Source organism: Lissotriton helveticus, chromosome 6 (assembly GCF_964261635.1).
Source record: "Lissotriton helveticus chromosome 6, aLisHel1.1, whole genome shotgun sequence".
Lineage (NCBI taxonomy): Eukaryota > Metazoa > Chordata > Amphibia > Caudata > Salamandridae > Lissotriton > Lissotriton helveticus.
The window spans coordinates 2,072,208,214-2,072,233,031 of NC_136067.1; the positions used below are offsets into that span (position 1 = coordinate 2,072,208,214).

General features: G+C 43.8%; 1 long non-coding RNA gene and 1 pseudogene across 1 annotated transcript in view; both read left to right on the plus strand.

Moving 5' to 3' along the window:
* The window catches only part of LOC144762033 (uncharacterized), a 33,543-nt gene extending 10,872 nt beyond the window's left edge, over nt 1-22,671 (plus strand). Inside the window, exons 2-3 of the long non-coding RNA XR_013596012.1 lie at nt 4,861-5,004; nt 22,183-22,671. This is a non-coding gene — a long non-coding RNA (uncharacterized LOC144762033). The remainder of the gene's footprint in view (nt 1-4,860; nt 5,005-22,182) is intronic.
* A 208-nt stretch (nt 22,672-22,879) lies between these two features.
* Nucleotides 22,880-24,230, plus strand: LOC144761483 (basigin pseudogene; annotated as a pseudogene).
* The last annotated feature ends 588 nt before the right edge of the window (nt 24,231-24,818 follow it).

Sequence of the window (24,818 nt, forward strand, 5' to 3'; positions counted from 1 at the left end):
GTAACATAAATGAAATATACAAACAGAGAGGGCCCCAATAGGGCAAATCACTCTATTTGAGAAAACTGCCCTCACTCACATACCAAGGTATGTGACATGCTTCATCATCGGGCCTGCTTACAATATGCCCTGGTGTATCCCACACAGGGCGAAGCATGAGGGAGGGGGAAAAAAATTAATTTCTCTTAACACGACATATAGTCAGGACAAGTAGACATAGACAACACGTGAAAATTATGCAAACACCAAGTGATCACAACCAAAAAGTGCGACGAAAAGCGCAGTATGAGGAGTGATTAAAACTGATTAAAGGTGTCAACCAGAATGCAACCTTTATTAAACTTTTCTTGACACCCCTACCAGGATTAAAAAATGAAAGAGGATGGGAAAAAGCCTCAAAGAGATAATTAGGAACCTCAAGGCTTCCCTCCTACCACTGCCAGAGTCAACATGTTTCGACCACTCTGTATGCGCCTATAAGGTCACTCCGGTCTTCTTCAGGACCGTCTCATTCAGTGCCACACTGGGTTCCTCCGTACTTCGGATAATAGTACCCCAAGAGGGGGGTAGGTCTAATCGATCCGTACCTCTCCTGTATTATGTGTGAGGAGTGTCCCCTCAAATGCGGGAGAACATTCACTATAGCAGAAAGAGAAGATGGTGCAACCCCTTATTAGTATATACATACTCTTTCTTTCATTATCTTCATGTCACATCCATTATGTACCCTTTAGAGCTCATTGTCTAGTGTTGAGCCAGAGACCCCGATAACGTATTATACACGGAATCCTGCTCAACTTGTCACTTGTCCATGTATAACCAGATATATACAAGAAACAATTCCTTGCACTTATCCATGTCCCTGTAACAGCGTAATCACTTGTACCTAGTACCTAGCCCCACTCCATGTTCGGGGGACCATCTTTAAACTACAACCTACCACTCTTACTGTTTAGGTGCCCCCGCTCTAGGTGGTATATATTATATAGTTCACTTACCGAGTTTATATATATTACAAACTCCAACTGGTGTCCGGTCAGAAGGACGCCAAGGAGCACAATCTGAAAAATAAATGCGGGTGAAGATGTTACCTTTAAAAAACTCCACCTCTCGATGTGCACCTTCTGTTAGAGATGTCAAGGCTGCTGTTTAGCATTGCGGTGCCTACATCGGGTCTTTGCAATCACCTGCGCTGTAAGCGCTCACCCCCTAGAGCCCTCTCCTTACCGTTCCGTAGGCCCGTCCTGGCTTAATCACCCACAAACCGTGACACCGCGCAGATAATACGCGCCGTGTCTCTCTGTTCAATAAATGTCGGAAACCTGTTTGGGCATCCCACGTGACCGCGCCAATGACGTCGTCACGTTGTACGCTCTCCCTCCCACTCGTACTTGGTCCCATGGGAAATGTAGTTTACTCAAAGTGTACTGTTACGCGTTCAGAGTTCGAGACTCCTGTCGCGCTGTATAATTGGATAAAAAATTATATATTTCACATTTTACATATTCCTGTAGTAGACCCTGATCTGACAATGATAATTGGTAAAGGGTCCCGAACACAAACAGCTGTAGGAGCTTACTAATAACGCCGATCTGTGGAAGGGGAACACTCGCTCAGGGACCGGGCATACCCCAGGCATCATATCGGCCTATTGATTAGTGATGAGTGATACAACGAAGCTCCTGAATATGCTCTATCCGTAGGGGGTAATAATATCTAAAATACAGGTTGAATATCTGCCGTTTTAGCAGGGTGTACCCCCTATACAGTGCTTCACTGTTGACTCACTCACGTTTTTATTAACACCCCAGGGTCCTATATGTGGGTGTTCGGGTTAGTTGTCAGATAGACCGAAAAAACCACTCAGAATTATGGGGAGGACATGATACTGAGATAATCAAATGTCATGGAAGCCTCCATTTAACATTAGGGGCTAATCGTCATTCTCAACTCAATTTGTTAGGTGATGGAACTAGAACGCCTGATTTATTAGTGGCAATCTACTGTCTGCTCAGTGCCTGCCATGGGATGTCATCAATAAGTCCTACCAAATGACTTTTTAATCGATACACCCATCTTTGCTCCCGCCGGAGCATGAGATTTTGATCATCTGTTTGGTATCTACCTAGTTGGATTTTTTTTGATGACGGTCCACTCCAAGTCATCTATGCCATGTCCTTATTCCTGAAAGTGAGCTCTGAGTCGAGTGTTGGTCTTTCCACATCTTATTATACTGCGGTGTTCTGTAATTCTCATGTGCACTTTTCTACTTGTCATCCCCACGTACCTTCGTTGGCATGGGCATGTAATCAAGTATATCACTCCCTGGGAATTACAGTTGGTATGGGATCTCTGTTCCCAGGGAGTGCGAAGGCCAAGGCCAATGGTTTTAGAGTTGCGTGTGAGGTGACAGACGCTGCATGAGCCGCACCTAGTGTGACCAGTCAATCTTGGTAAACCAGGTAGTATGTTGGTTTCCCTCATTCCCCCAGATCCCTGGGTCTGGTATGTACCAGGAGATCCTTCAGGTTTTGACTGCGCCTAAATGAAAAAAGTGGTGTTTCAATGTTCATCCGCCCAGTATTAAGTATTTTTCAATTCTGCAGGACTAGGCGTTTAATATTGTGTGAAGCCGTATTAAAGGTTGACACAAATACTGGCTTTTTCATTTCAGATCTAACATTTTTTGTGTGTAGTAACTCACGATTGGCATTGAGGGCCCTTTTCTTAGCCTTTTTGATTACTTTTTGTGGATAACCCCGTTGTTGTAGTTTCACAGACAACACTTCTGATTCGGCCACAAAATCCTCCCTATCCGAACAATTACGACGGATACGGAAGAATTGTCCCACTGGTAAATTCTCCCGTAGGGAGCGAGGATGGAAGCTCCCAAAATCCAATAACGAATTCTTGTCCGTCGGTTTATGGAAGACCTTGGTCTTTAAGGTGCCATTAGAGGGTTCAATCACTAGGTCCAAAAATGGTAAATGGGTTTTAGAGACTGTCGAAGTGAAATGGAGGAACGGATTCTGGGCGTTGAGCCACTCCAAAATGTGGTCAACAGATGTTTTCTTGCCCCAAATAGAGTGATTTGCCCTCTCTGTTTTATCTTCTTCCCTTTGCTTCATTTGTATTTATGGAAGCTATCCTAATCCTTCACTTCCAGTACAAATACCGGAAGTTGTCTCAGCATCTGCCCTCTGTTGAAGTTGCTGCCAGCATGCTAAGGTAGTAAGCTTGCCTTCTGCACACAAGCTCTGATATTGTTGTGGTCAAAGCACAGGCAGCACATGAGCAGAGGCCAGAGGGGCTTAGCATGCAGCTCAGCAGAAGTGCGGAAGTGTGCCACACTTTCAGGGCCCTCCTGATTCCAGACCACCCAGAAGACTCTGACAGACTTGGTATGGTGAGGAAAATTGGACAGTCTCCAGGAAAATTATAACTAATAGAAAGAAGGGAAATCAAGGCGGACCCGGGAATGACCCGGGAATGATGTCTGAGAAGCTCAGATGGCACTTGTACATGGAGATACCCCTGGCAGGAAGGACCATATGGGCAGGGTTCCTATATATACTTTGCCAAGAAGACTGCATGATAGTCAAATAAATCGCACTTTCTGAAGGTAAGGCACATGATAGCGACTAACAGGGGACATGTCTCCCCTGACATCTGGATTTCAGCCCGGCACACGAAGGGGGCAGAGTCAAAGGCAGGAAGCAAGATCATTGGACCATAGCAGACCTATTCAACAAAGTAACAATCGCAGGAATGTAAACACATGTAAGTTATGGAGTAACAAGAGGAAATATTCCTTCTCGAAACATTGGATACAACACCTCCTGAACAACACAGCAGCGACCAACTTGGGTTTGATCAATTCATCACCATCCACTTGGTTAACAAAGGACTGACTTTTGTTGGTCAGGAGTGCACAAGACCATTACCAAATAGTGAGGCTACTCGACAAGTGGTAGCATTTCTAGATATGGAAAGAGGCATGGGAACATGAGTGGAGGAGAGTAATAACACACAATAAAACAGTGGCATATAGTATCTTTGAAATAGAATTATGATGTGGTAGTACACTACACCAGATAAAATACACAGGGTGTTCCCAGGAAGCACAATTACATGTTGGAGAGGATGTGAGCCCACATACACAACTGGTGGAATTGACCCAAGGTGTAAATATAGGTGAAATAAGACCTGGCCACCATATAATATAAGGGGATTCCCAAATCCAAGAGACACAACTGCCAGTATTAGGAATTATGCCTAAGACAAGGTAAGCAGTGAATTGAGGAGTTGGAAACTACTAGATACCACGGGAGGGGTGAAAGGATTAGATGGGATGGAAGAGCATTAATTGATTTTATATGGAAAATATTTGCACAAGACATTCGATATCACTCTGGACAATGGAAAAGTGAGGAGTGGTGACTACTCTCGTGATTGTGAAGATGAAGTAAGAAATGAAATGTTGATTCCACTGTACTCGTTACATTGACAACAAAAAGTACAAATAAAAAAGATGTTGAATTATAAAGCATTCTACAAATATAATATTGCATTGTACTGTTTGAACTGGTGACAGGGGTGTGTCTAGCTGAGATTGTGATGTGTGTGTCTTGTGATATACACATCTCTTCAATTACTACGCTAGTAATTTCAATCAGGGTAGTAAATGAATAAGTCGCTCTTTAGTAAGGAGGCCTATAGGATGCTTTGCTACTGAAAAAGTATGTGTGAGGACATTGTTCAGTTTTCTAGTAAAGTTCCCAGTTGGTGATTTTGTTCTTAATGGTGATTCTTGATTTGCATCATTGACTCATCTGATATGTGGTAAATGTTGTTTTACAGTGAGGCCTGGTAAGTGTCCAAGGTCTTTCTGCCCGAATTTCCTGATTGCGAATTATAAATGCCAATCGGACTATGTGTGCGAGGAACCCCAGAAGTGCTGCCGGGTCTTCTGTGACTACGCATGTGCTAATCCTGTGTAATAAGGTATAGTACTTGTAAAGGTTTGTCTATGAACAGAACACAAATTACAGCTTGTTATAGAATGTGTTGATGCGCACACCCTTGAGACCTGTTTGCAAGATGCAGACCATGCTTGGATTCGGATGGTCCAGTATTCGACCTTGAAAGGTCGTAGGTTTCGAGAAGAACATAAACATTGTACATGTATTGCTCAAATGCACACTTCATCGTTCCAAACGAGTTGTCAGTGGATGCCAGGTGTTGGGCTTTTCTTAGAAGGAATCAAGATGTGTATCTTGCTGTACCATGTCCACCGTGACTGGAAGACTTGCTCCTGGTGTGTGCATATGCCCAATAGCTATGAAAGTGTCAGTACTGCAGCAAAGAGCTGCACTATACAAGGCAGGAATTTAGTAAATCTCCTTGAATTTTAAACTTTTGGACTGCCCAGTTTTTGACATTCATTGTGAGTAAGTCTCACAGGGTGGGACTACCAGACCAGTATCTGCTTACAGGTAGCCTTATTAATGATACAGCACCTTTGAGTGCCTTGCTTCTAGAACTTCCCAGACCACTTAAAAACCCCTATATGCAGGAGAGATGGATGAGAGTAAATTTGACCTGAGAGCTACAGTGGAGGGAGGAATGCCCAGCTGGAATGAGGAGCCACCTCATGCCACAGAAAGAATGGGCTGAAGAATTAGGATGGGTCTCTCCATGGTCAGTGGTGCTGGCCCCTTTATGAACCCTGCGGAGCAGTTGGAGGAATGGGCCTGCTCGGGACCCCAGAAGGTTGGCCTAAGACTTTTATGGACTAGTCCTACAGCTACTTAATCCCTATCAGTACGTTTGCCACTCACTCCACTGACACACAGGCATCCTGAGAGACAACTAAAGCCTTGGGGCCAGGGGAGTACAGCAGAGAAGGTGTTGTGTTTGTTGCTTCTGACCAGGCTGTGTAAGATGCTCCCGCAAGCAGGAGAGAGGACCAGGGTTCAGTCACAGGACCAGTCTTGTGCAAAGAGTCTGGAAATCCTCTAGGCGCCAGAAGACCTGAAAAACAACCTGCTGGTAGTTAGAGCTGGGTACCTGGATTGAAAGGACCCAAGAATAGTCAGAATCAATACTTCGGGGAGAGTAATATCTGTATTTAAAGCACAGTCTCCCTGGGGGACCAAGCACAAAATGGAGCTTGTAACACTATACATAAAAACTGAAGGAAGTGACATAAAAATCAGTCACACTCAGTGGAGTTCAATATACTATGGTGTCCTACTACAACTCCACTCTACTAAAATGTAACCCACTCAGTGACACTCCACTGTACTCTAATCTATGACACTTTCCAAGACTATACGACACATCAGAACGCTTCACTGTATGACGTTATGTTAAATGTTATGTTAAATTTTTTTTATACCGCGCTCGGTCACCAAAACGGTTTCATGGCGCTCATGACACTTCATGACACACCATTCTGATACTTTACTGCACTGTATGCTACACCAGGCCACTCTACTCCATGTCATGCCACTCTTCTCTGCAACATAACACTCCAGTGTATTACAATTACCTCTACGTGACTCTACTCCACTCCATTTCACCCTGCTCCACTATACAATACTTTACTCCATGCTACGCCCCTGTTCCACATTCCACTATACACTGCTGTACTCTAAGGTACTCTCCTCCACTCTATGCAAGTCAATCAATCAATAAATCAATCAATCAATCATGTCATACTTTTAAATCGTTGCTTGTCACCCGAAAGTGTATTCAGGCACCAGGTGAAGGCCTCAGTGGAAAAGTAAGGTCTGGAGCACCTTCCTGAAGTCTGTCAGTGTGGGTGAGGTGCATAGGTGGAGGGGTAGTGTGTTCCAGACTTTTGCAGCGAGATCAGAAAAGGAGCGTCCTCCGGCATATGCATTGAGATCTGTGTGAGGGCGAGGTGTGTGGAGAGGATGGCATGTTTTCCATTGTCGGGAAAGGTGGCAGTGATTAATGAGCTGTTGAGGTGGTAAGTTGGTGGGTGATCTTGTCTCGTCCAAGGTTGAAGAGTCAGTGGGGTCAGGGGTCTGTCGGTGCCCCTGAGTGGATGAAGTTCATGTGGGTGGCTAAGTTTGGTGTGCTTGGCTGTTTCAAAGTGGAGAGCGGGTGGTCAGCAGCAGTGGTCGATCGAGGGCTGAGGGGGTCAGAGGGTTTGGAATCATAGTTTTTATAGATGCTCGCTATCTTGTAGTGGAAGTGGCTGGCACGGGCTGTGCAGAGTTTCTGTGAAGATGGGTTGGAGTTTTCCTTGGCTGATGGGCAGGTGAACCCTCTGATGATGGTGAAGAGTTCCTTAGCATGGTTGGACCTGGTGTCAATCCAGTTGGTGAGCGCCTCCCTTATTGCAGTTTTGATCTGTTGATGTTAGTTGTTGAGGGCTGATTTGAAGGTGACTCTATAGGTATACGATATTAAGTCAGCCATAACATCCACTAGCAAACTGTATTAGAGCATGCACGACCAGCACTGGGGACTGGTAATTTGAGCAGGTGGGTGTCAGGAAGGCCACAGAGACACATACTCACAGATCTACATACAAACTCACTGACACTCATAGACACAAGCATGCACAATTCACCAACCATTTACAAGCACATATACAAGCACACACCCATTCAGAGCATGCACACACACACGCACCAAACATTAAAAAAAATTAAAATTAGCAGGCTGCAGCTGTGATTTCGGGATACAGGAGGGAAGCCTCAGTGGTTCTGGGATGGTTGGGGAAACTGCCTCCTCTCATTTGCTGACCTTGGGACAGGCAGTAAGAAGAGGGGGCATTCCCTTAGTGGTCACAGTGTGGGATGGAGTCAGTGACAGTTGCTGACCCCACCCCAATCTCTGAGGAGGCATCACTAATGGGCACTTGACCCTGGGCTCCTCAAGGCTTATAAATGGGGCCATCAGTGACGTGCCCCACATCATGAGAGGGATGACCGCAAAGAACATTGCCAGGCTGATAAGGTCACACCCACATGAATGTGACATCTTCAACCTGGCAAAGTTCAGCTCAGACAGCTAGGGATTTACTGCCAGTACAGTGTCTTGCTGTATGACCCGGCATGAAGTGTAGCTGTCAGGATTAGCAATAGTTTGGAAAAAGGTGGAGGGAAGGGGTCTCTCTGCCCTTAATACTGAGCCATGCCTATTGACAATTGAGACACCCACAGCCCGATATAAAGTTTGTTGGTCAGGGTACTCAATTGTAAATGCGACAGGATACCATGCCCAACAAACATTCAGTCAGCCACGACAGAATTGTGAGAGCAGTACCTCTGATACAGTTGGTTTCAGCAAAACTTTAGAGTAGTCTGTAAAAGTAAATTACATCCCATACTCTCTCATGTAGCTTTGGAGAGTTTAAGCTGGCTATCTCCCAGTGTTTCATAAAAGCAGGCTTTGAATGCTTGTGTTGAATATAGGAATGTCTATTAGTCACTCAGCAGTGCCCGGCACTAGTATGCATTAGAATCAATCCATACCTTAACAATGCTTTCTATCAGATGAATAAACTACTGTTTGTGAATGAACAACAATCCTTTGCAGTCACATTATGGTTCCGTGTCTGAAACAGTATTGATTGGGTCCTTTCTGTTTGCACTATAAGTGGGTTGTGACCATGGCAAGGCTGTTTTCCTCCATGGTATATTGGTTACAGCATTGTATGAGTGCTCAGTAATAATATAAGTTAGTAGTTATATGGGTATTTATAGTGCAGAATCATATGTTTTTAGCATCCATAATGTGAACTGCTTAGAAATGTCTCTTCCAAATCCTACACATTTTTAACTTATTCACTGACCCCTGGACAGGATATAGCTATTCCTCTCCAGCTCTCCCTGAGAGGTGACCAGTGTGTCCTCTCTTGTCACAACACCTCCCTTCAAACCATTGTGGTCTCTACATTATGATCATCTTCATACTTGGAATGGGAAAGCAACGAGCAGGAGAGATATAGTCAGGGAGAGGCATAACCATTGCTTGCCATCCCTAAAACACACACCTCAGTTCACTTACTGATACAGTTCTAGCACGCTCGACCCAGCAGAATAAGGAAAAGGACTAAACCTCAGCACAGTTCTAGCAAATAAGTAAGCTGCCGTGGACTTTTTGCTGGATCTCCACTTTGTGTTCTCTGCGATATGTCCCTGCGTAGGATGTTATTCATTCCTCTAGGTCATTTTAAGGAATATGTGAAATGACATAACGGAGGTAATAATGAGTTTTCCATAAATAGTATACTTTTTATCAATAATATAGCACTGATTATCCTAAAATGTTGAAATTACTGTTTTTAGGATTTACCTGCACAGCGCTTGTGGTATGTTTGTGACATTTATTGTATTGACTATATATCTGAAAAGGGGCTTACATCCCGCCCTTACTTTTCTTTGGTTGGTTGGCTTGACACTTACTTATCTTCCATTTTTATTGGCAGTAGACTATTATTTCTTGTTGTTCCTCTCATGTGTTTCTCTTATCATTGTCCCAAGTACTATTTTCACCGGATTTTGTCGAACTTCTTTGCGTGCATTAACGCTATTGTATTGCGTACAAACTGGCACATTCACAGGGACAGAGTCTGTTTTTTGGGCAATTTGCCCTCCTCACATTCCTTCAGCATATTTACTTTGAAAAAGGGCCTCTTCCTCAACGTTTTTGTATGTTCCAACCCCCACACACGTACACTGTCATGCATTGCATGTTTTAACTTTTATGTCTGTCCAGTGACATAACATGCACATGCAATGCACAAACAGGTGAGGGACGGCACCTGATAATGGGCAGAGGAGCACCACCCTTACAGGTTTAAAAGCTATTTTGATAATTCAAAAAAAGCAATTCCCATCTACGTTTCCTTTATAACTTATTTGGCTGCCTGACTGACCTCACACTGGTTGCTCACAGACGTCAGAGAGGCAGTTTACTCAAAGCACATGAATTAGTACACATGTCCCAGCAAAATAGTTTTAGTGATGCTGTGATTTTTTTGTATGGAACAAGCAGTTAAGCTCTATGGAGCGCATTAGTCACATGACCCTCACGTCCCACAATACCAGAAAATAAAAAATGCCGCGATTGTGAGGGAACAACCTTCCAGATCATACCTCTTTCTGAATATTATTTTGGTAGGCCCTATACTCTAGAATCTCCTGCCTTCTTTTAATTGTGTCAACTTGTTTTTCAGATGTTCATTTGTTTCTGTTGAACCTTCAGTTGCATTAAGTTTTGTTTCCAGTTTGTTTTAGATACTAGTGTGTCATGCACTTTATAGAGCAGCTAATGTGGTGGTCCATTTTTATTAACAAGCATGCCTTTGCCTCACATTATGACCCTGTGTTTTAACACCCATTCATAATATTAGTGCATCAGTGTGGTTTTCAATTATGTCCATGTTTCTGTTTAACAGTTAATTCTGTTGATTTGTATTGCCACTTTGTTGACAATACCAGTGTGTCATGTACTTTAACATACTGGTCCACTTTTATTAAGGAGCATACCTTTGCCTCACATTATGACCCTGCGTTTTATTATCTAATCACAATATTAGCTTATCATAGTTACTACAAGTGGCCAATGTGCCAGCCTCATATTATGACTCAGCAGGGCTTTGCCTCATTTTGTACATTTGCAAATCAGTAATCTTTACTGATTGTTCATGTTTTAATTACACATTCATATTGAGTGTTTTATATACAGGATTATTTTTAGGTTGCGCTGCTGACATGTCTGTACAAAACTTACATACCTTTCAGCTACTCTCAGACACCGCTCACCCTGCACACCTACCCACCATTTGCTCTGCACAGTCTCCCTGACATTGTGCTGTCAGGTAGATGCTGCTCACAGACCATGCACACAGTGCTAATGCTGCACTTAGACACCATTAATCACCATGCATTGAGACATATAATCCCCCTGCATCCTGACTCTTATCAACCTTCATTCATGCACCAGTCACCCTGACCTCAGACCATTATCCCTGCAAAATTGTACAGAAATGCTCACTTCTGAATGTTTGTGTTTGCATGCCTTGCAAAACATGCACAAGGGTGAATCTATGTGGTGCATTTACACAATAGTTTCTTCTGAATAAAGTGCATGCAAGTTGTATACATACTCCTGTCACGGTTCCAAGTGCCCACAGGAGGTTTGCAAACCTGCCAAGCAAATAAATGATAAACTTTACAAAAGTGAGTCACACTGGACTGAAGCAGGCAGGACCACTTCTGTTCTGGCTAGTCCTACAAATGCCTCTGACCACCCAAGAGAGAAAGAACACAATTTAACATCCACTTCTTCAACCACTCTTCACCCATGCAAAACCTATAGGCTTTGTCAATGGTGTTTCTTTACATATTGCAGATCACTTGAGCTGCTGTACAACATGGTTTACACCTTTTAAAAAAAGCGTTATGACACCTTTTACCTCATCTTCTCGTAATTTCAACAATTCACCCTTCCACCACTTAAATCACAACAGCACTAAAATATGTTTGTCACATTTTTATTGGGAGAACGTTTTGAGCTGAATTTAATTTTAGTTCAATTCTTCGTCCTTAACCTTATCTCCTCTTGTTGTCCTTACTGAATGCATATCTTTACTGTATATTGTACATTAAAGTCATAGACTTTGCAAAACTTTATTGATGGCTGTATATAATTCTTCTAATCTCCCTCTGTTTGTACGCCTTCACTCAATACTAGTTAACCACTTCACAGACAGTGTAGATATTTCATTAGAATGGATTATGATTTGCGTTCTTTTCGGCTGCATGTTTTTATTGTCAGCACACATTTCAAGCATGCTTGCTGCCTGCATATTTTTTTCTTTGTCCTCTGCACTATACATAGTTTCCCCACTTTATATTACTACCAGTTACTATACAATATATTGCCTTTCTCAATAAATAAGCCATGGCAATTTTATGGAGTTTCTGGAACTTATATGGCATAACTACGCACCCTACACACTCGCCTCCACAACGCAGGAATCCAAGGCAAAGCACTGGAATGGACCACCTCCTTCCTCTCCGGCAGAACATAAAGCGTCCGTCTCCCTCCCTACTGATCAGAAGCCTCCAAGATCATCTGCAGCGTACCCCAAGGATCTTCCCTCAGCCAGACACTGTTCAACATCTACATGGCCCTGCTTGCCCACGTCGTCAGACTGCATGGCCTCAACATCATCTTCTACGTCGATGACACACAGTTCATCCTCTCCCTCACCAATGACCCTCTCACCGCCAAAATCAAACTACACGAAGGCATGAAAGCCATCACCAAATGGATGAACAACAGCCGTCTGAAGCTGAACTCGGACAAGACGGAGGTCCTCATCCTCGGCTCCACCCTATCAGCCTGGGATGACTCCTGGTGGCCAACGATCCTGGGAGCAGCACCGACACCCACGACCACGAACACAACCTGGGATTCATCCTTGATCCAACACTCTCCATGACCAAGCAAGTCAACGCCATCTCATCCTCATGTTTCAACAACCTCCGCATGCTCCGAACGATCTACAGGTGGATCCCCACTGACACTAGAAGAACGGTCACCCAGGCCCTCGTCAGCAGAAGACTGGACTACGGAAACGCCCTCTACAGGGAGCCCTGGCCAAAATACTGACACGTGCGCAACACATACAGAACGCCTCTGCACGCCTGATCCTCGAGATCCCTCACCACAGCCACATCACACCCCACTTGAGAAACCTACACTTTTCTTCCCGTCAACAAGAGGATCACCTTCAAGATCCTCACCCATACACACAAGGCACTTCACAACACAGGACCAGCATACCTCAAGAAACAACTCACCTTCTTCCTCCGTTTCTTGGACGGACTGCAACCGATTCAAAAGCTAATGGTGCTTCGTGGGATCAGCGTCCTTTCAGCATCGGAAAAGCTTCTGTGCTTGCCGCTTCAGGCATTCCTCGCGGCATCTGGAGAGAGCGGTATCAGCGGCCTCAGCTGGCTGTAATTGACCGACCGTGCAAGTGTGACGCCCCGAGGCAGTGACTGCCCAGGTCCCGTGTGCTGGAAAAACCTTGCTTACTATCCCGTCGCCTCTGGATTCCTTGTCGAGCGGCTGCATATTGTGCTCGGCTCGGCTTATTTGTCGAGTTAAATGAGCTAGAAACTTTGTTGCAACATCTTCCCAGCCCAGTATTCTACGGAATGCACCGAAGATCCTTGCCGAGGAGCCGAGTGTTTGTGGCGTCTTTCTGAAGCACCCTTGAAGCATTGAAGTATCAAAGGTAAAAGGGGCTCTAAAGAATCTAGTGAGCAGTGAACTTTTTTGCGCTGGGCTGTAACTAAGTTTCTTCTTGTATTTCATATAAGATTTGTAATCTGCAATAGTAAGAGACTTTGTTTGACGTCAGGATGGCGCCGAAGGGAAGGGGCAACACGAGGAACAAAGCTGGGGCAGCGACTGAGACGCCGGCTGGGACCTCAATGTGCGGGGAGGAGAGCACTCATTCTGACCCAAGTGGCAACGAAACTAGAACGAGAGGGGCATCCTGCAAGTCAACTATAGCTTGCGCTGAAAGCCGCTCAGCTAATCTGGCCAAAGGAGCAGGAGTGGGAGGTGAAAACATTAATGCCCAAAATGTGAAAATGCAGTCTGGACCAGTGGCTGGGTCAGTGGTTGATCCACAGCTACAAGCGCAAGGGGGGCAAGGTGCACTAGGAGCTCTACAGAGCCATTATAGAGACTCAGCAGTCCAACAGACTCAAGAGACACCTCTTAAACAAAAAACAGTTGCAGTCGCAGCGAGTTTTTGATAAAAAGCGGGGTACCAGGCCGAAAGAGAACTTGGAGCTGACTAATGAGCTTATCGGCAAAAATCATACTATGGGAGCTGGTAGTGAAGAGGGCTTTTCAGCGATAAAAAGGAATCCGGTCCAGACAGAAGCAATCACTTCTGCAATGGTTGTAGAAGATGCTATTTCCCAGTCTGGTTCAAATGTGGAGCTTTCTACTGTGGCATTGGATAAGGGGCTCCAATCCGAGACAGATGGAACATTTTACTCAATGTCGGACTTAACGACTCTGTCTGACAAGGATTATGAATTGGATAGCGCCAGCAATTTGGGGCACTGGCGGGACCTCCAGGACGATGAAGAAGGAGAAGACCCTGAACAGTCTCAGTCCCAAGATACGGTGAAGAGAATAAAGAATATTAGTGAAGGAGTACAGCGTGATCGAGCACAGCCCCTTGTGCAGATTAACTTGGACGAAGAGCTGGAAGAGGATTCAATTACGCTTGCCCTGATCTATAAGACTCTTATGACACATTGTAGCGAAACAAAAATGGAGGGGCATGGAACGCAAGGTCTGTAAGGAAATTACAGAATACCATACGGCGGTTAATAAAAACATGTGCCGAAGTAACATCACGTGTGGTGGAAGTAGAGGAGAGAGTATCCTCTGCAGAAGATACACTGGCGAAGCAACAAACTGCAGTAGAGTCCTTACAGAATTCAAAAGCTGAGGTGAACTGGAAGCTCACAGACTTAGAGAATAGATCACGCCGTAATAATTTACGTGTGTTAGGAATTGCAGAAACAAGAGAGGGGTCCGATCCTCGTAAGTTCGTTGTTCAGTTGTTCAAGGAGGTGTTCCCAGAATTGACTACATGGAATTGGGAAAAGGAAGTAATTCGTGCTCACAGGTTCCCGTTTGCGGTGCGACAGCGTGGGAGAGATAGACAGGGTGACCAAAACTCACCCCAAGGGCAATTTTGATCTGTTTAAATAACTATTTGTTGCGAGAAGCTCTTTATGACTTAGCAAGACCTGGCAAAAAACGAACTGGTATGGGGTGTGAGTTTTTTGTTCGTCCGGATTTCTGTCCGACAACTGTTAACGAACGATGGCAAATGCAGAAATGATTTGCTCCTTTTCAAGCAATAGGAGCCCAGGTCTTTCTGCTCAATCCCTCCAAACTAAAGGTAAATATTAATGGCCAAACAAGGTTTTTTACATCCGGCAGGATGGCGCAGGACTACTTATCAGATCTAACAAAAAAAGGTTAAAAGGCTAAAAAATGCTAAAAAATGTTTAAAAAAAAAAGAAATGGGCTTCTTAGTATAGAAGTTAGATAACGAGAACTTACAACCTGTTATTCGTTTCTAAGATATCAGGAATTTTGGGTGGTGGGTAGGGTTAATCACAATGTCTGTTGTTTGCTGAAATATCATTTAGTGTATCTCTCCTTACAATGGTATGTACTTCTCGATTTATGTTTATGATATAATTGGGTACTTCACTCGCTTGGTAAAAAAATATTTTTGGCCATGGGAGATATTGATGGCAGTCATAACTGCTTATAAGCATAGGGAGAATAGGAGAAACTGCTTTGTTATTATTTCTTTCCTTTCTTTTTTTCTCTTATGAAACCTTAATTGTTGGGTTTCTCTCTAGCTATGCAATCTATACTTTCTAGGGATTCTTGAATAAAAATTTGGTACCCAAAAGTGATTTAACACTGTTAAGAGGAGTTAGAAATTGTGTTCGATACGGGGGTAAGAGAGTGCAATATGTGTGTTGTGGGGAATTTGATGGGGTGGGGGAACGGTTGTTGCACCGCAACATCACTGAGGACAGTGTCCTTAAGCCTCTTTTTGGGTGGTGAGGGTGTGGGGGGAGGGGGGGTGCCATAGGGGGCGGTAAGGGGTGGGGGTGAGCCAGTGGGGTTGCTTTAAAAACAAAACATTTTGAGACATATTTTGCAGAATTGGCAGTACAGATTGGTCATATAATGGTAGGCAGGTACTATGGTATATCATATAGGCTGAGGAAAGCTTATCTATGTTTTATCTTTTTACGCTTTGATGGGGCAGGATAAACTTGTTATAGGTACTTGGAATATTTGTGGCCTTAACGATGCTAAAAAGCGGGCTCTTTTCTCTAAAATTGTCAATTCTGTGCGTGTAGATATACTTTGTATACAGGAGACACACATTCCATGGGGGAAGCGGGAGTGCTTAAGGCTGCCTGGGTTTGAGCTGCTAGTCTGTTCTAAACAGACATCTATGATCAGAGGGGTCGCTTTTTATTTAAAGAGTGGTGTTCGTATATGTAAAAGGACACTGGGGGATAGAATGGGTAGGTGGGCTATAGCGGAATTGCGCATAGGTGGTAAATTGCTAACAATTTGTAACGTATACGGTTCGAATTTAGATAACCCGGAAGTATTCAAATATTTAGATGTTGAATTGGCAACTTGGCCCAGTCCACTTCTTTTCTGTGGAGATATGAATATTAATATGTTAAGTGATCTTGATCTCGCCAGTGCTCACATTTATGTGGGGAGAAAAACAAAAGTCTTTAGAGCTCTTCAGGCTCTTCTTCAGGAGCATGGTCTTGTTGATTTATGGTTTCTCCATAACAAAACAGAGGATGGATTTACGTTCTATTCTATACCCCATAGGAAAAATGTTAGGTTAGACTATTTTTTTTGTCAAAACAAGTTGCAGCTGCCAGTGTTATCTTTTGTTTACCGCGGCTCCTCTCTGACCATAACCCATTGATCGCTGAATGTCCTTGGCCACAAATTAGGAAACCACCTAGAGACTGGACGTTTGAAAGGAAGCTGTTATTTGACGAGGGGTACTGTTCACATATTAAAAAATGGGTCGTCCAATTTCTGAATATCAATAGGGTCTCTGCCACAGGCCAAGTGGTTTGGGACACGATGAAAGCTAGACTAAGGGGCAAGACTAAAAGCTTCTCTTCCTATAGCTGGAATTTAGAGCAGATGCGCATCGGGGTTAAAGAGCTTAGGGATGCAGAAATTGAAATGACTTTAAATATTAAGGATGGGAATGATATAGTCTCCTGCCTTCAAAAAGTGGCGATCCTTAACGCTTGGCTGCTGGAGTCTTTCGGTTAGGATCTTGCGTCAAAGTACCTACAATATCGTACAGAGATGTTTGAGTTTGGGGAGAACTCGGGCAGGGTCCTGGCCAAGAGACTCCACCAGCAAAGTGTTCAGAGTCAGGTGGTAAAAATTAAAGATGAACGTGGAGTTATACATGATACCCAGGAAAAGGTTAATGAAGTTTTTCTGGACTTCTACTCCCTCTTATATCGAGAGGATATTTCTGGGCTTAATGTAGAGAGGGCCGCAGAGGACTTTTTAGCGGATCTTGCGACTGTCGTTATTTCTCCTGAACAGGCTGAATTCCTGGCCACCCCCATTCAATGGGAGGAGGTCGAAATCGCAGTAAAATCTTTGGCTAATGGCAAGGCTAGTGGCCCTGATGCAGTCCCATTAGAATTTTATAACGTGTTCTTAGCTGAAATTTGCCAGATCTTTCTTGAGGTATTAAGAGCAGCCCAGAGGGGTATAGTGCCAGAATCATGGCAAAATGCAACCATAGTTTTGTTTAAAAAAAAAGGGTAAACCTGAGTCATTGCCATCTTCATTCCGGCCGATTTCTTTAATTAATAGGGATTCCAAAATGTACTCAAAAATAATGGCCGTCCGACTTGTGCAGGTGATAACCCCTCTGGTCTCTGTGCATCAGCATGGATTCACACAGGGCCGGGATACAGCTGACCATGTTAGACGTTCCATTGCATTACTGGACTGGGCCCATGCTACTAATTCTCCCCTCGGGTTGATCCTGTTGGACGCCGAAAAGGCATTCGACAGGGTCTCCTGGGGGTTCATGTGGGCCGTCTTGAAGTGGAAGAGATTTCCAAAAGAATTCATACGGGCAATTTCTGCGATGTATATTTCTCCAAGAGCGCAACTTCGCATTTCCGGCAAGCGGACAGGCTCTTTCCCCATCACTAGGGGCACACGACAGGGGTGTCCATGTTCACCCCTGCTGTTTGCCCTGTATATTGACCCCTTCCTCTCCAAAATCGAGGCTAACCAGGGTATAATACCGATAAGAGCTGGTAATACGTCGTATAATCTGTTAGCGTATGCAGATGATATAGTTATTATAACATCAGACGTTTTATCTGCTTTTAGGGAACTTAAAGAATTAGCCGGGCACTTTGGGGCAGTATCGGGCTATAAGCTCAATGTTTCAAAGACCCAGGTGGTTCAGACTCCGGGTATGCCAATGTCAGATGCCCCAGTTGTTCCGGATGCCACGTATTTAGGTGTGTGTATAACCTCTGCAGTGGATACCATACCGGATTTAAATATCCTACCGGTTATAGATGATGTAAACTCTAAATTAGAACGGCTAGGTAACCTGCATCTATCTCTAAATGGACACTGTAGCGTCATCAAAATGTTAGTCCTTCCTAAGTTTTTATATTTATTTAGGACCATCCCTCTTTTGATTTCCCAAATAAGTTTGACAAAGGCAGATAGGGTCTGTCAAAGGTTTTTGTGGGGTTATAGGCGTTCACGTAGGGCAGCCAAATGGATGTGTCTTCCCCGTGATCGAGGGGGTTGGTCGGTTCCTAGTCATGTTATGTACTATTGGGCTGCAATTTTCCAAGCAATGGGCGTGTTGCTTTGTGGAGATAAAGCGAATGCACTAATATGTAATAGTCCAACTATTTTTGAGATCGGGTTGGGGTCCGCTGCAAAAGGTATTTTACTCGAGGTCCTCGCAGGGCCGGTCCTAGAACATCTGGGGCCCCGGGCGAAAGTCAAGATGTGAGGCCCCTCTAATTTGCATGTAACATCACAAGAAGTGACATCACAGAAAGTGACATGGCAGGACTATTGATCTTATTTGGCATCACTGAAGAGACCTAATGTGGATATCAGTAACATGGACAACAAGCATTTGCAATGCAATAGGTCTCGCATTTGCGAGAGTTTAAGCTATTGGCATTGTGAATGACAATGCCTGTTATTTATCTGTTTTGATAATTAACACATAAATAAGTCATTGTCATTTACAATGGCAATAGCTCAATCTCCTGTAAATGCGGGACCAATTTCATTTCAAAGAAGTGTCCGCAAATGTCACGGGCTGCTTGTAAAGTAAAAGCTTGCATGGTGAAGAATGCTGCAGAAAAGCATGTTGTGACTCCAGTAGGAGAAACTCATGAAAGAAAATAGTGCTTACAGATAAATATGAAGTAAAAGGGCCATCCCTCATGGGAGGTTACAAATGAAGACAAGGAGATACTAAGGAGGGACTAACCAGCCTATTAACGAATCCGAAGCCAGCCTTTACAAATGACAATGAAGCAAGCCAATGAAAAATATGGGTGCAGAGTGGGCGGAGCTTCAAGTCCATACTGCATTGCTTCAACTGGGTATGTCTGTGCCTTCCCTGAAGTGTGGGGTTGACAGAACACAGAAGCAAATCTGCACATAGCAAACACCTGGTCCGATGACTTCTAGAAGTTATTCAAGGTATCAATCAATTTCTGACAAAAAAATCATTATTACTAATGTGCTTGCATATTCATTTATTTGATGGCTTTTTTGACAGCATATGAATTGTCTCCCGCCATTGATTTACCCCAAACTTTAATATCTTAAATGGCTAATGTAATAGATAATGTGCTGCCTGGCTAAAAACTTATAAGGTCCCAAAGGCGAGACCTATTGGCTATGCCAATGCTTGTTTTTGTAGATGCCATATAGAGGAGATGCCTAATACCATGCACTGAAGAGGATGTGGCATAACAGCATCATCTCTGTACTTTGGTGCTGGGGAGCATAGTTCGAGTCTTGACGTTATGGTCGTAACTTCCAGTAGTTCTAACAGTCAAAAAATATTTCCTTTACAAATTGAACAGCTGCTTCTAAAAAGCGCTCCAATACTATCTGATGTATATCCCCTTTAGGGCATTGTTTTTATTTGTAACCATGTAAACATTTAAAAGCACAGGCACGGACTCGTGTTCACACAGACACACACATTTAGATACTAGTGCACAGCGGGTAAATGTGAATGCACGTTTCCATAGCGTGAATCACAGCATCGCCAAAGCAATAAATAATGAACCTGGGAAATGTGTTTAAAGGTTTGCTTTGCAGTAATGTTTCGTTTCCGTCCATGCCATGTTCACGAGATGTCCAGTAGCACAAACTCAAGAGGATACAGGATGTGGCATTACGGCCACATCTATCTACTTTGGTGGTTGGGAACAAGGTTCGAACCCAGTTACTACAAGAGAACCCGCTTTAAAGTCTTGTTCGCTGCATGTACTATTTGGCGGTTGATCAGGAGGAAATTAGTTATTCCAAATATAAATTTATATACGCCTTTTAAAGCCACTCGAATTTTCCCTAGCATCTTTCAGGATCATGTTATGCATAGATGGCAAAGCAAAGGTATTTATGGGTTGGGTGATATGGTCGAGGACGGAGTAGTCCTATCCTACAGCAATATTAGGGATAAATTTCAGTTATCTCCACATGATTTTTTTAAGTATTTACAGATCCAAAGCTTTATTCAAAAATACTTGAAGAAAACTCCTGCTATGCTGGAGAAAGTTCCATTTATTGAATTGATCAAGAAGAGAAGTAGAATAGGTATATTGTATCAATATTTAGTTTCAATACTTCCGGATGATCTGACAGCCCACAGCTTTAAGTGGGAAGCTAAATTAGGAAGGGCCGGTATCGATTTAACCCCAGTGTTAGAACTCGCCAGTCAGGTTATTGTGTCAGGCTCACTTAAGACTCAAAGCTATATGGCAATGCTAGATTTATATTACACACCTGCTAAGATAGCAAAATGGGGTGCCATAATGGGCAATGCCTGTGCACGATGTGGACTGCTGGCTGCGGATGCAATACATATGTTCTATTCTTGTCCATCCCTCTGGGGGTTTCTCGATGATATCGAGTGCTTTATCAATGTTACACTCAAGATCAGATGTATTATGACTCCGGCACTTGTGATTTTTGGGGTGGAGGTTGGTAACACACTAGTTGGCAGTAACACCTTAAATGAGTTAGCCCTCATATTTATTGCCATGTCGCAGGTCCGTCTATGCATAACTTCTCAGTGGCTTTCTCCGGAAGCTCCAACATTTGTGCAGTGGGGTGCAAGACTGTTAGCTATACATCGGCTAGAATTCTCAGTTTTTTCATGTAGAGGGGGGAGTTGGCGGCAACTGGCAACTAGGATTTGGGCGCCAGTGGCGGAATGGGTTGGATAAAGGAAAAGCAATATTCAACCGTACTATCATTAATTATTTTCTTCTGTCTCTGTTTTGCTTCCTCTAGTCTCAAATTGTTAGGAATGTTTTTTTTGCCTTGTTACTTGTCTAAATTTGTTTAACGACTTTTTATTTTATTCTGTATTAATAACTAATTCTGCTGTATAAGTATTGTTTATTGGCTGGTCTCAATAAAATACAATAAAAAAAAATGCTGTGTATAACCCCATGCTACATGCTGATTTCGCTACTTGTTCCCTCAATGTTCATATGCCACAGCAAACTCTTAATTCTTTTCAGTTTGCTCCATTTCTAAAAGTTTCTGAAATTCGTACACCTAACCTGATATTCCCAAACACTCTTAATGGAATCATCAGTGTGTAAATAATGGACCCTGTTCAGAAAGAAGATGTAAAAGTATGGGCAGAGATTCATCTCTCTGCTTGAATAGATTCGACTTTTTTTTCAATTCACAAACATTGCCTGCAGCACACCGGGAAGGCAACATCACCTATAGGCTCCTATGTCCTCTGAAGGGAATTCTAAATTTCACATCATTCTGCATGGGGGAAAGCATCCCCTGTGCCATCACACATGTGTGCCTGTGAAGAAATCCTTGCACCAAATTTGGGGATGTTCCATAACCCTTCCCATCAAAGAAGGGGATTTAAAGTGGACTTTACTGGAATACATTTGTGACTACTTCCAAGGTGGGAAAAGGTCAGATGATAGTTTGAGAATGGTCAGAAATGTACGTGTGTGTGGACATTTCTAAACTTGTAACTAGGACTTGGGATGCTCTCTTTCATCTCTGAGTTTAATTAGGCAAATTACTTAATGCAAGCCCTAAATAATCTTCCACCAATAACCAACTGTTGCATGCTGTTCTTATTATACAAAGATTGAGTCTCTTTTCATATTCATTCCAACATATAACAAGCGTCTGTGCATGAAGAGTTTTACACTGGGACCCTACTGTGATTTGTGTTGTCAGTGCACATATAGTGTCTAACTCACTGTGTTCTTCCATATTTCCTCATAGCAGCCTGAATCCAGTCCCACATGAAGCTCCTGCTCTACTCCTGGCATCAGAAGGATTGTGCTCCCTCCCTCCTGCTCCACCACTGCAACAAGAGTCTCCTTCCTTAGTTTGCAGCAATGGCGCTCTTGGGATATTGAGGCTGGCTCTGCTTCAATCCCCGCTTGCACTGCTTCATAGATTGACATTCTGTAGAGAAAATTATTAATTATGATTAATTTGATATCAAATATTATCCTTTGGTATACTGTTTCAAACATACAGCAAACCTTCAGTGATAAATATTGTTTTATGCAAACATTCACTTGTGTTGAAATGTCATAAAATCCATACAATCATTATTATACGTTGTTATTTTTTAACATCAAGAAAGTTTGTCTTTCTAATGAATCCTCCATCAACTTCAGTGTCTTGTTTCCCTCTTACTTTTTTACCTAGTGTAGAAGCCAGGCCTTGGTGGAGGTGTTCACAATGTGATATATAGAAGGATGAGTATTGCAATGCATCATAAATAAAGCTCTTATAAGATTACAATTTTGTTGGCTTTTGTTAATGAAATCCATTGCACTTTGAATCACAGTCAATGTCATCATCCTTTGATTAAGTAAAATATTATTTTTTTATGAACTCTATGCACTGTAACACAGACAGACAGAGAGACAGACAGACGCGAGAGAGACAGACAGAAGGACCGAGCGCCATGGGGTCACCGCTGCCGCTCACCGCCTGCCTCCTGCTGCTACTCGGCGGAGCCCGGGCCGACCTCTCCGATCCGGTTTTGTTCACCAGCCCTTCAGAGTTCACTTTCGGCAGCAGTGCTGTTCTCTTCTGCAACGTCACATTGCTGCCATTGAACATCACCCGCCACAAATGGATGAAGGGTGACAAGATTCTCCGGGAGGATGACTCCAACGACATTAGCACCGCTTACAATTAACCCTGGGCGAAGCACTACGCTACGCTCGCGTAGTTTGTGAAGTTGGCGCAACTTCGCACTATGCGAGCTGCACGTAGCACAGTGCGAACACAGCGTAGCGTAGTGGTCATTTTTTGCTTGCTGGCGGTCCTCAACGTCATGTTCGCGACTGCAAGCAAGCAAAATTACATCCCGGCGAGATTCTCAACGCGGGGAGGTCAGATTTCTCATTGCGAGTGGTCGCGCATGCTCGCAACCGCTCGCGATGAGAAACTACCAGTCCGCGTTGAGAAAGCTGCCGCTCGAGTAAAAATCTACTCGAGCAGCAGAAGACTACAGCTCGCACTGTGCAAGATGCCGTTTTCAATGATTGCACAGTGCCAGATGCTTGTCCGCACTGTGCAATCATTGAAAACGCATCTTGCGCAGTGCGAACATGCTACTACACAGTTCGCGTAGTGCTACGTGAAGTTCGCGTAGTGCGAAGTGCACTTCGCGTAGCTTCGAGTAGCGCTACTTCGCGAACTACGCCCACCCTTACTTACAATGTGTCTCAAGTAAATTCAGACACTTCTGGTGTGTACACTTGCCACTTCAAGACGGACCCACCTGTGTCTGGAACCATCGAGGTTGCAGTTTCACCCCACGTGGTTGCTTACAAGCCAAGTGAGCACGGCAATGAAGGTGATGTCGGGGTCATGACCTGTAAGAGCAAATCTTACCCCCCAGTGGAGAACTGGAACTGGTACAAGGTGATGGACGGCGCCAACGAGCCTGTATTGAACGGCATCGGTGATCGCTATCACATCAAATCCAATGGCACGAAATCAGAACTGCGGATCAGTGCCCTCAGCATGGAGACCGACCCAGGCACCTACATCGGCAACGGCACCAACCTGCTCAGCAGCGGAGGCGCCACCGTCTCCCTGCAGGTGCGCAGCCGCCTCGCTGCCCTCTGGCCCTTCCTGGGGGATGTGGCCGAGGTGCTGGTTCTGGTGACCATCATCTTCATCTATGAGAAGAGGAGAAAGCCAGACGAGGTTCCAGATGAAGACGATGGGGGAGCAGCAACTCTGGCACAAACCATCAGGACAATTGGCCACATGCATCAATGTTCCCGTTTGCGAATTCTTAATTGCGAAAATTAAGGAATCGCAATTAAGAATTCGCAAACGGCTATGCATTAAAGAGGCCCATAGGAATGAATGTGAAGGCAGTCTCATTTCGCGATTCGCAATTAAGGAATCGCAAAATGAGAATGCAATTTGAAGGGTGCAGGGGGGGTCCAAAGGACCCCCCCCCCGGCACCCCTGAAATGTACCTTAAAGTGCTTTTTTCACACACACATGCCCTTTGGGCATGTGTGAGTTTAAAATGAAACTTTAAAAAATGCACTTTTGTGCATTTTTGAAAGTTTTCGAAAATTACCATGAAGGTCATGGTAATGTACCACTTCCAATTTGCGATTTCGTAATTTAAAAAAAATCATGCATTGCATTTAAGAAATTGCAAAATTGCGATTTCTTAAATGCTATCGCAATTTACGAAATCGCAAATAAATTGCGATTTCTTAAATTGCGAAAAAGCCAAAACCTTAATGCATCCCAAAAAAGGGATTTGCATTCGCAAACGGCCGATTTTTGCGATTCGCACCGTTTGCGAATGCAAAAACCCTTGATGCATGTGGGCCAATGTGCGGCAAAGAAACTCTAACTGAGCGATG